The sequence below is a fragment of the Corvus hawaiiensis genome, chromosome 11 (assembly GCF_020740725.1).
Source record: "Corvus hawaiiensis isolate bCorHaw1 chromosome 11, bCorHaw1.pri.cur, whole genome shotgun sequence".
Taxonomy (NCBI): domain Eukaryota; kingdom Metazoa; phylum Chordata; class Aves; order Passeriformes; family Corvidae; genus Corvus; species Corvus hawaiiensis.
In genome coordinates this window covers 21,259,735-21,271,775 of record NC_063223.1, presented here as the reverse complement: position 1 = coordinate 21,271,775, position 12,041 = coordinate 21,259,735, and positions in this window count along the sequence as shown.

Below are 12,041 nucleotides of genomic sequence, written 5' to 3'. Positions count from 1 at the left end.
ACCTTATAGTGTATTTTGTTTACAGTTGGTTTCTTCACATCTTCCTCTTATGTTTGCAGGCTTTAAGATTATCTTAAAATGCCTTTTCCCAAATGATTCCTCATCCGTTGTTCTTGACCCTGTGGTATCACCTCTGCAAACCCTTTATAGCAGGGCCTTACTCAAGTGGAAAGGATTTCCACACAATTAAAGCAAATTAATGCTCATTGTTTTATTTAAGGACTTGGGGGGTGGAGTGTTTGAAAAGCAGCTCCTGGTAAAATTCCCTTTCCATTCCAATACTGGGCTTTCCTTTCTCGTTGGTGTATCCCTAAAGTATGGAAAAATGAGTCCTTGCAAACGCCATCCCAGTCCTGAATATGACACTGAAAACTAAATTGCAGTAGTAGGACATTTTAAAATATTCCTAAAACTTTGTAGAGTACTTCAATCCCTATTATAGAAAGGATATATTTTCCAGGGATTTTCTACAACAAGACATCAAAACCCTTGCACGCCTAAAACTCTCCTGACAAATTAAGGCTCATTTTTCTTCTGCTTTGAATTAATTTTTCACAAAGCTTTTTGTTTTTTCAGAGCAATAACTTCCAAGATTTTTCAGTTCACTGTTAGGAACTAAATGGTTTGGATGGAATAGTCCAGCTGGATTGTCCTGTCAGCTTTTTGTTTTTATTTCTCTTAATGCTTGATAATGCCTCCCTAAAACATTTTTATTACTGGCTTGCCAGGTATAATTACCTGGATGTAATCAGAACAGATTTTCCATTGATTGAAATATGTCTCTGGGCCATAAAGAGCTCTCTATGGTTTTACAACCTTATTTTAATTTATTATTTAACATCTTTAACATTATTTAATGCATTATTTAATACTGTAATGTATTATTTAATATTATTTAACATATTACTTAACATGAAAATAATTTTACTTATAAGTAGAATCCATAAGTATTTTATAGGCCATTTTAACTCTAGCATTATGATGTTGAAATTAATTGTTCAGGTTGCACCTTGCATTTAGTTCTTTCACTTGAGATTACTTTAAAATATATTCAAAAAACACAAAAAAAAATTAAAAAACATTTATATTTAGACATGATTAATTCTGTAGCTCGTGGCCGAAAGTTTCCTGCCCATGGCAGGGGATGGGAACGAGGTAATTTTTAAGGTCCTTTCCAACCCAAACCATTCTGGAATTCCATGAAAATGGGCTTCCCATTGACACTGTCCTTTTTATTAATACTGACCGATTTACTAAATCACGTTCCCAATCAGGCTGTGTTTGCTCCACTTCTGGGTGTAACAGGTGACTATTTATATGGAGTATTTCTAGTTTTCTGTATTGTTCCACGCTGTTCCTACAGGTGCTTTCTAAAGACTGCAAAAAATGCCACCATCAGCAAAAATTCCGTGCTGAGGAATGGACTTCCTGCATTTATTTTTGTCATTACCTCGGGAGCACTGTGCCTAATTGCTGCAAGGAGGGATTCACAGAGCTGAACAAAATCTTGGCACTTGAAAAAGAAACCAAGCCAGTCTCGCCTGCTCTCCTGAGCAGCTCTGAACTCTGCCCAGATGTGCTGTGATCCAATAAACTTCCCAGGGAATCGCTGCAAACAGAACATTCTGGGTCACCAACGGGCTCACCTCAGTGGCTGAAGCTGTTTGCACATCACTGTTGGGATGCCAGCAGGTAAACTGATTTAAAAACCTCACCTAGGTAGAGATAAATGTAGGGACAGAATTCTTAATTCAGCAGGGATAATGTGCGACAGTAGATCAGTGAGAGAGGCAGCAGCAAGGAGGAGAGAGAAATCCCAGAGGAATCCTTTGTCTGGGTGAACCATAAGTGCCCCAACATCCCATCCCTGTTACCTTTTGTGAAGAGTCTGGTTCAATCTCCCCCTGACTCTAGAAACAGCTTAGAAAATCTTTTGTATGACTACTCCCCCAAAGGGTTGACATCTATGATTTACAGCTGAATCTTCATGGCATAACTTATTTTTAAAAGAAAAGCCTCCTCTTGTCACCTTGTCCTGTGCTGGCAGAACAGAAAGGTTCAGGGTTTCTTTAAAGTGTGTGACCTACAGCAGCGAATTTGAGCTCACAGCTATAAAACCTGCTCCTGCCTCCCTGAAACCTGCCTGCTGCAGCTCTGACACGTATCCCAGACTGCTGGAGATGCACAAGTTCCCCTGAACATGCAGCTATTAAATGAGAGAACTTTCCAAAGAGCAGCATTCCTCCACCCCCTCCCACCCTCAAGTGGGCTCTCTATTATCTACAAAATGAGTTTCTCAGCAGGAGCTGCTTGACAACAAAATGGGCCCTTGGCTCAGCAACCCAATGTTGTCAGATCTGAATATCTGCCTGGAACAGGACTTGATATTCCTTAAAATAAGTTCATTAACTGCTTGACCTTTTCTACTTCCTAGGAAGATAAAAGTATCAATGCAAACCCAAACACAGCCCTGGACCACCAAGGATGCCAGGACATCCATTTGTAAGCAGGGACGTGGGTGAAAGCAGAGCCCAGGCTGGCCTTGCCCGCTGCCCAGAGAACACATGGCTCCAGTGAAACCAGCTAAAAGTCATTAACATTCTCCAACACTTTGCTGGGAGCTTCAGTGCCTCGGAAATGCGATGTCTGCTGAGCCAGGGCACAGGCAGTCCCTGCGCCCAAACATCCCCCCCCATGCTGAATTCCCAAGCTGACCAGTTGCCTGTGTGTTTAGCACTTTTACAAGTGACCAAAATGACTGGCAAACAGCAATAATTCTGCTTGTGCTCCACTAATGCATATTTTGTTGCTGCTGTTAATTTTGGTAACGGGGTAAACGGAGCAACTGCAGGTCTGGGGATTCCATTAACTGAGCGCAGGAATGTGGGACTCGCCAGAGCTTTGTGTTCATGACAACATCGTTCAGGGCATTTTCACATCACTTACATCACTGATATATGGATAAAAAAGTATAAAAATTTATTTTCACCCTGACTGCTTTCTTGGATTATTTTCTAAGGGCTTTTCATGAAGACAATCACGAATTTGTCAGCTACTTGAGCAATCAAAAGGCTGTGTGGCCTCGTTCTGTGCAAGTCCCATCTTTCCTTTGCCTGTCCACTATCAGAGTTCCCCAAGTTATCAGCAACTGCAGCCTCCAAGGCCTAACCCCTGCTTAGCTCCAAACATTTAATAAATCCAAATAGCAACATCTCTAAACCACTAAAACCCAAAAGTCTCTTTTTACCCAATGACTACCCACAGACATGACCTGTTCTGGCCACTCACAGACAACTGCTCCTCCTTTAGCCTCTGGAACCACTCTGCTAAAGCAAACAGAAAATGAGTTTTTACTGGTGGCAAAACTGTGTCATTTTGATCTCATTTCATGTTGAGGAAGAGATCATTTTCATCCTGTACCAAGTCTGAATGATTAAACACTTACACAAGTCCAGAAAGATTTCAGAATAACTTCTTCCAGCATAACCAAAACAAATCAAGGTTTTGGATGAGTGTCAGTTCAGACGACAATTGAAAGGATCCTGGAGTTAAAAATAGTTTAAAATTTGGATACAAATGTTAGAGTTCTAATACACACTGGCTTCCAACACTCCTGCAGGCTAAAGTCATCAATCTACCAATGGCAAATTTGTGTTGTGCAAATACCACTGAGAAAAAAAGGAAGCACTTCTTTAAAATTCCACAATGTTGTGGGTTTCAAATGCAATTATACAGAGAAGAGTTAAGAATTGGGGTCTGGACCTTACCTTGTAAGATGAAGTTGAGAAGAGGCCATCTGGGTAAAGCTAGAGTCTCCTAAAGCACTTTAACCTGAAGTGCAAGGAGAGTTGTGCAGCACAAAACACCAACTGTGGGGTGGTACAATACCAATACAATAAAATATCAATACAATATCAGCAAACAAAATCATGAGAACCTGCCTGGGCTCAAAAATAATTTGAGAGATCATAACTCCACTGTCTAAACTGTGAGCCCTGGTCCCTGGCTTTCACTACAAAGGGAGTGGTCAGAGCAGGTGATCAAACCAGTCCCCCTGGATTAATTCAGTGATTTAAATCAGCTGTGGTGGCCTGAGCCCAGCTGGCAGGTGTATATTTCTATATTACCTTGATAAACTCCACTGGTATGCCAAAGAAATCGTGTGTGTTTCTTCCCAAATGTTTCCACTACTCTCAGAAAATGTATTTTTAAGAACGCTTTTAAACTGACTTCATTATATTCTGGTTTATGGGTAAAAAAAATATAGCTATTCTACCTCTAGAGGGTAAAATATATTCTTTCCATCAGAAGAGGAAACAGCCAGAACAAAGTTACTTCTCAACCAGAAAATTGCTACATCAAAAATGTCAAGCAAAGGCAGTGCTCCGAACATGGTATGTATATCAAGCATTGCTCACAAATATCACCTGGTGGAAGGACAGGGATCCATATCCTCCACTAACTGTGTCTATTTGACTTTCAGTTGGAGCACCTTTTCATTTGCTCTGGCAAACAAAGCAAGCTCGAAGTTGTTATACGAAAAATATATGTTCATTCTTATGCTATGAGCAAGGGCAAGTGACTGCTTTGATTGCTCCACACAGCAGACTGAGCAGTCAGAGCCTTGGAGCCCCTTCCTGCAGTTTGAAAAAGGACATTCCTGCTCTGCTCATAGAGGCTCTGCCCAGGAAAGGGGGAAAAGCCAGCAGTAACTCTCAATAAAAATAAAAAAATGCTGAAAATTATAATACAACTGAATCACTTAGCTTGATCCTTCAGAAAGAGTCAGCTTTTCCCTGCCAAAATAAGAAGAAAAAAAAAGAATCTTGTCTGCTGTAATCTTCTGGCACATGTTCAGTGCTAATCCTGCTAATTCTGAGCAGGACTTGGGGGATATTTTCTCTCTAAATCCACACATTTGCTGTTATACTCTCAGCCTATTTATTGTATATTTGAGTAGCTTGCTGGGGTTTACAAGTAATTATTCCCTAGCCCAAACTCTATCAAGCTCAATTCTCCATAGGACAATAAGGGACTATTTTTGGTCAATAAAAAAAAAAATTGATCTGTTTATAATTTCATTGCGTGGCTGCATTTATCAACTTACGCCACAGTCAAGATGATTTGTGACTGTTGCAATTGTTACTTTTTTTGGTAATAGTCCTCTGAGTTATCAAAACTTGTTTTTACGCAGCACAATCATTTGAAATCCACAGGAATATAAGAATGCATGCAGAATTTTTTTTATATGTAACATGTTTTTGATAGATGCACCAAAAAACTTAGTAATATGTGGATAAAACAGCTTAAAGAAGAAATGGAATTTGCTTTTTTTTTTTTTGCCTTTTCTAAACATGACTGAATGCAACAATAGTTCAGTGAGGATTCACTTGGTTTTGTGGCTACTAGGATGCATTTTCCACACACTTGGTGGAGAAATTACAGCAAAATAAACTGCTTAGAAAAGTTTAGCTGAGGTCTATTAAAAGCAGTTAAGTTTTATGGTTTGGCTGGTGAATACCTTGTGAAAGATAAGGACCCTTGGCCATCTAGAACAGATTTCAGTCGAGGTCTGCACACAGACTGCAGGAGAGACTTTTAATAACTCATCTGTAATTTCACACCACTACAGAAAAATTTCTAAATGCTGTTGCTGTCCACAAAGAAAAATGTTATAACCACCCTCAGAATGATCTTTGCAAGTTACAATTTTCCTTTCAGCCAATAAGTAATGGCTGTAATAAGCAGTAGGTGATGGGAAGGCAGAGAGAGATTTATTTGCATTTATTTATAGCATTATTTAGAGAGTAGTTAGAGCAAGTTAGGAAAGGACAACTTGGTGAGGCAGCACCCTGTTCCAGATAAACATTGTGGGGAGAAAGGATGTGGGAAATCATGTTCAACTTCAAAAAAACCACCCACGGACTGTGGTGGCACTGCTGAGCTTTAACGAGTTAAAACACTCCACTATTGATTGCTTTGGAAATCCATCATATTCCACTGCAGTAACATCAGAAAATCTGTGGGTGGAGGTGCAATATCAACTGTGATGGGAAAGAATAACCACCACAAAAATCACAGGATATTATAAACCAAAGCCTGGCCAAATGTTTGCACAACGAGGGAGCCTCATTTCACCTTTTTTGAACATCTATATGTTGCTCTGAAATATTCAGCACATTATGATTTCACCTGCAGCTTCTGCTGTGAATCTCAAATAATCCTGACCTCAGTCTGGCCTTGAATGAGCAGCTTTCATGTTCTGTATTTTAATTGCTTCTAAAAAAAAAGCAAAATATTTTTTACCTTTCCTGACTAAAAAGAGCCTCTTCCCTCTCTGTGTTTCTTCCCTGAAGCTGCTGGTGCTCCTCTAAGAGCCCACGGTTACAATAACAACTTACAACGTTTTTCAGATTTCACTAACAGGATTTCAGTCTGGATGTGAGCATTTTGCTTAATTATTTTGCAAGCCTGCAGTTGTTTTCCTGGAGAGTTCTCCTTGTGCCCAGGCAAGAGCAGGGATGGCTTGTGGGAATTACTCTGTGGCAATAGTCAGCATGCAGACCAAGGTTCTTAGAATTTATCTAACATTTATTTTCCACTTTTCTCCTGCATTAATATTTGGAAATTAGCTATACCACTATACAGATATATTCATACTTTCCATGTGGTTCAGTTGTGTCTTTGAGCACCAGCACCCCAAACCACAGGGATTCTCCAAAAGTAAAAATAAAGCCTAAGGATCATTGTGGAACTAGAAATCAACACTGTTTAAATATAGACTGTGAAAAGAAATGCTACATTTCACATGAATCTTCTCTGGAAGAGCAAAGCAATATGAAGTCATTTGAAAAACAATTTATTTTAAGTGTACCCATGGACAGGAGAAAATTCACAACTGAAGCTACCCACATTATGGAAAAACCCACACCTGGTGGCCTTGTGGGAAAGACACACGTACTTAGCACAAAAGAGACATCTTGCAATATTCCTTGAGCAATAATCTGATCTTTGAATGTGGAAAACACGGAAATCAAGAGATGCAGCCTTCAAAAAAAAAAAAAAATTAAAATTTATGAATCATCGGGGAAACACAAAAGTTTGTGAGAGGGTACATTCACTGTGAGAAGTGAATTATTGCTTAGCCTTGGTACACATGACCAGGCAATAGAAACATTCAATCCCAGCACTTTTAGAGCAGCATTAAGCTTTGATATTTTTCCATAAATAGAGATCATGTATGTGGAAGCTTGTATTGCCACAGTATATCCAAAGACACTGTTTGGAAAAAACAAACAAAATTTATCGACACATTCACAGACACAATTCAACGATCAAGAAAAAAAAATTAAAATATTAGCATTGGTGATAACTTCTAGAATTTTTTGTTCCCCATCTGGTCAACAGTTTGTGTTACAGAGACGAGGCACATGAAGTAATCTACATTACATGCACTCATTTAATTAAAAACCAATTGAGTCACAGAGTTAAAAAATCCCTGTTACAAACTGAAATACCTTGAGGGAAACGGTCTAAAGTTAAAAAAAATATTCTTTGTCGAGAAGTTAGATATATTCGTCTTTTTACTTTTTCTTTCCCATATCGTTCTCCTCTCTTAAAAGGAGAAATGGAGTAGCTTTACAGCGATCTAGTGCATCGGACTACTGTGTTCTTGAGTTAGGTCTTGGAAAAGGGCTGCTAGCTACCTGATGGAGCTATTTTTAGAAGCTGAATATATCATCAAAGTCTGTTGTGCATTCCCAGAGCCAGGCCCAGGTGTCACACGGAGGCTGGATGCATTCCTGAAGCCTGTGGGCAGGGATCCAAGGGTGACGGTGCAGATCAGCACCGACACAGAGCAGGAGGGCTGCAGTGCACACTGAAAAATCACTCCAGGCAGCCAGAAAACATGCTGGAGAAAGGAAAATGCTGGAATGGCTTTCTTTGTGTTCATCCTAACGAGAAAGGAAGAATGGGAGCGCACTTCTAGGAGTTTAATCTCTGGGATAAATGCAGAGAAGCTTAATAGATTGTTAGAGGAACAGAAGCTCACACACGTTTTCTCCTCTGAGCAGGAAGAGCAGCAGGCATTAAAATAAAATAAAAAACAAAATTAACTTGTGTGGCCTTGCACTCACGTTACACGTCAGGCACTCACAATAGCGCCCAGAGAGCAAATCTTGGTTCCCAAGGAGCAGAACGACTCCAGAAACACCTTTGAGTGCTGCCACCAGGACACCAGCTGTGCCACAGAATGTCCTGAGCAGGAAAAGACCCACAAGGATCCTCAAGACCAGCTCCTGTCCCAACAACCCCACCCTGGGCATCCCTGGCAGCGCTGTCCCAACGCTCCTGGAGCTCTGGCAGCCTCGGGGCCGTGCCCATTCCCTGGGGAGCCTGGGCAGTGCCCAGCACCCTCTGGGGAAGAACCTTTCCCTGATATCCAACCTAACCCTCCCCTGACACAACTTCAGGTCATTCCAACACTGCTCACCACAGAAGGAGATCAGTGTCTGCTCCTCTTTTTCCCCTCACGAGGAAGCTGCAGATCCCTGAGGCCTCCCCTCAGTCTCCTCCAGCTGAACTGCCCCAGTGCCCTCGGCCGCTCTTCACACGCCTTCCCCTCACAGCCCTTCGCCATCTTTCCATCCCTCCCTTGGACACTCTCTAATAGTTTAACATCTTTCCTGTATTTTGGCACCAAAACTTCACACAATGCTCAAGGTGAGGCTGCCCCAGCCCAGAGCAGAGCAGGACAATCCCCTCTCTGGCCTGGCCAGCCCTCCCGGGCATGGTGCCCCCCGCACACTGATGTCCCCCCAGACTGCCAGGACACACTGCTAGAGCCTCAAGATACATGTTTGCACCTCAAACCCCACCCAAGGCACTGACTCGTACTCATAAATCTCCTCTGGCCCCTTTGGTAAGTTACCTTTCTCCCTCATCCTTGGGATTTTTGGTTTAGATCTTAGTCCTGTTACAAGCAAAGCCTTTCCCTTCCATTGGAAGCTCCCGGGATGAAGGCTTTGCTCCAGACACACAGTGGGTTTTGGGGAGGAATCCTCTCTGTCCCAGCACAAGGTCAGCCTGTCCTAGAGGGTAAAGACCCTATGAGCACCCATCCACTGCCACTCTCTTTGAAAAGCAAACTGGAGGCGTATCAAAGTCGTATAGATTGTGGCAAGATGAAAGAAAGTCTAATTTAGTACAAAAAGTTGATATTTGGCAATAGTTAATCTCAGCACTAATGGATGTGAAGATAAATGGTTCGTCTGTCTGTTGTATCCACGATACTGGGAGTCTTAGACAAGATGCTCTGGAATTGCCTCTTTGTGGAAATGATCCTGATATAGCTGGTGGTGTGAATTTGTAGAGAAATGATTCACACCAAACATTACGTTAACTGCTGTAATCACACAAAAAGGATTACTACAGGAGTAGAGGCACAGTACCATTCCAGATCACAGCCAGCCATTCTTGTTGTCAAGCCTTGAAATTCAAGTATCTTCAGTATAAATGTGTGAGTGAAGCACAAGATTACAGGTTACCTCTGTATCCTCCACTCCATAAAACCACACCAGTATTTTTGGCCACATACTCACAATTAATAAGAATTAAAATTTTGTTAATATAGTGAATATCAGTGTGGATGATATATGTTAAATTCTTCAGTCAACCAGTACTAAAATGTGCATTTCCTATTAATGAACTGCGCAGTAGAGATTTCCAAACTCAAAAGGGCTGTAGCTCTATTACATTCCATCTGTTTTTGAGAAATTTATAAAAACATCCTATTTCAGCTTTTATAGCTCAGAGTTTGTTTGAATGCAGTAAACTGGTGTAAAACCACTGGGGCAGTGATTGACTCCTGTCAATCACACGAGCACGGGCAGTGCTGCAGCATGAGAGAAGAGCAAGTCTCCAGAGGGCAAGAGCTGAGATTGTGAGGATTAGCAGACTGAAGGGTTTTCTGCTGTTTCCCTGAGTTTAGCATTGCAACCCCCTAGAAAGAGATGAAATATTTGCCGTTGGAAGCAAAGCAGAGTAACTAATGAGGTGTTAATGAGGTAGTGAAAGTAGGAAGGTAAATTATAGACCCAGTTAAAAAGCCAAGCTACAGACAAAGGCAGTGCTATCCCATTCAGACAGCAACCAAAGAGTAACGGGCAAGATGGTCAACAAAAATTCCTTTTCAGTCTGCCCTCCAAATTAGGGTGGTCCACTCTGTGTGCTACAGAAATACTTCCTCTGCTCACCTCTGGCTCCAGAGCACTTGCTCACACAGCACAGCGGCCAGAGTGTTAAAAATAAACCAAACTTCAAGTGAACAATCACACCACTAATTTCCAAATCCCTGTGGTCCTTGTTAAGTGGCTATGATATTCAAACCTCAGTTAATGACCTATTGATTATACAGCCTCGCTGGACAGAGTTATCTCCCAATTTACAACTAAGAAACAAAGGCCAAACCACTTGTCAGAGGTCCTGTGCATAACTGAGTGATCAGAATCTCCCGAATTCTAAAAATGTAATGGAGAACAAAAGATCTCTCTCACTCACAGAAGGATAGGCAGCCCTTGGCAGTCCTCACCGTCATTTACGGCAGCAGCAGAACTCCAGCAGCCGTGCTTAGAAAACCACGTGCTGAATTTAGTGCGGAGTTCCAACATCATTTAAAACTGCTATGAAAATGGAAAAGGTTATCAGCCTCATTTGTATGTGCAGTGAAACCTCAGTGGGTCTTCCTAGAAAAGGCTGATTTTACCTGAACTTTAGAAACATAAAACACCCTGAATAACCTCCATCCTTCCTTTGACATCTGCCATGGGGTACCAGCCTAGGAGAGGCAGCATTTACAGTTCTGGGGCTCGAGAGTGGAGGCCCATTGTTCATCTAGTCAGACCAGGATCCCTGTTTGGTTTGGATGAATTACATAATGACTATAATCAGAATTTGGGGATGGTTCATAGATAATAAAACACAGGCAAGAGCTTTTGTGCAGCAGTAAGTGCTGGTAATTAAGCATCACCCATTCTTCCCTTTATTTGGCAAAGCTGCACACAGAATATCAATTAAAACCCCCAAAGTAACCACCATGGAATTCAGGTCTCCCCCTTCAACCAAGGTGACCTAATTTGACTCATCTGTTTTACTTTAATCTCCACACTGCAACCAAATCTATACAGAAAATGGGACATCTGCTCACACAGGAACATGCATGAAATCTAAACTCATGCCAGGAGTTCACATTTGTCTTTCTGTAGCTGGAATAGGAAGGAGTTTCCTCACACAACTCATAAAAGTTGTTTGCTGGTGAAAATAAAGGTGCCTGAGGAGCTGCTTGACGGATGTGAACTGAGATGGGGTTTTGGAAAACATTGTTCAGGTATTTAGTGTAAATAGCAGAAGGGGAAAGTTGGAATGTGCTGAGATTGTGCTGGGAAAATCCTCACCGTGGGTCTCTGGGCATGAGAGGAGACTCCTCCTTATTGAGGCAGCAATGCTTCCCAGTCCCAAATCCTTGTCCCATTTCCTGGGAGTAGGCTCAGGAAGCAAAAGTTGTGCCCACTGTGCAGGTACAAGTATTTATCTGTGGTAAAGTTTTCTGTTGGCTCCTTCAGTCCTTCTCACCTCAGAGTGACCGTGGCAACACTTCCCTGGGCAGGAGCTGCTCCCTCTGGCTGTGTGAGCCTGAGAAGGGAGAGATTCAGCCCCCAACCTCAGCTTTTATCTCCTCCTTGCATCGGCTTTAAGCACAAGTGTTGTGGATTAAGGATAATAAGGAGCTGTCCCTGTGCTCCCGTCTGATGGTCCCCTCTGATGCTCTGTTTTCAGGTGTCTGATTGCAATTACACCAATTAACCTCAGGAAAAGATGAAGGCTTGGTGGGGCTGGCGGTTATTTTTTCTGAAGCCACAATGTACAGGTGTGACTTTGGTAGTCTCTGATATTTGATGTTTCCCCTCTGTGTTCTGGGAATTTACCAGCTTGGCAGCAAAACAGTTTTGAGCTGTAGGACAGACAAACAACGGATCGTGGGT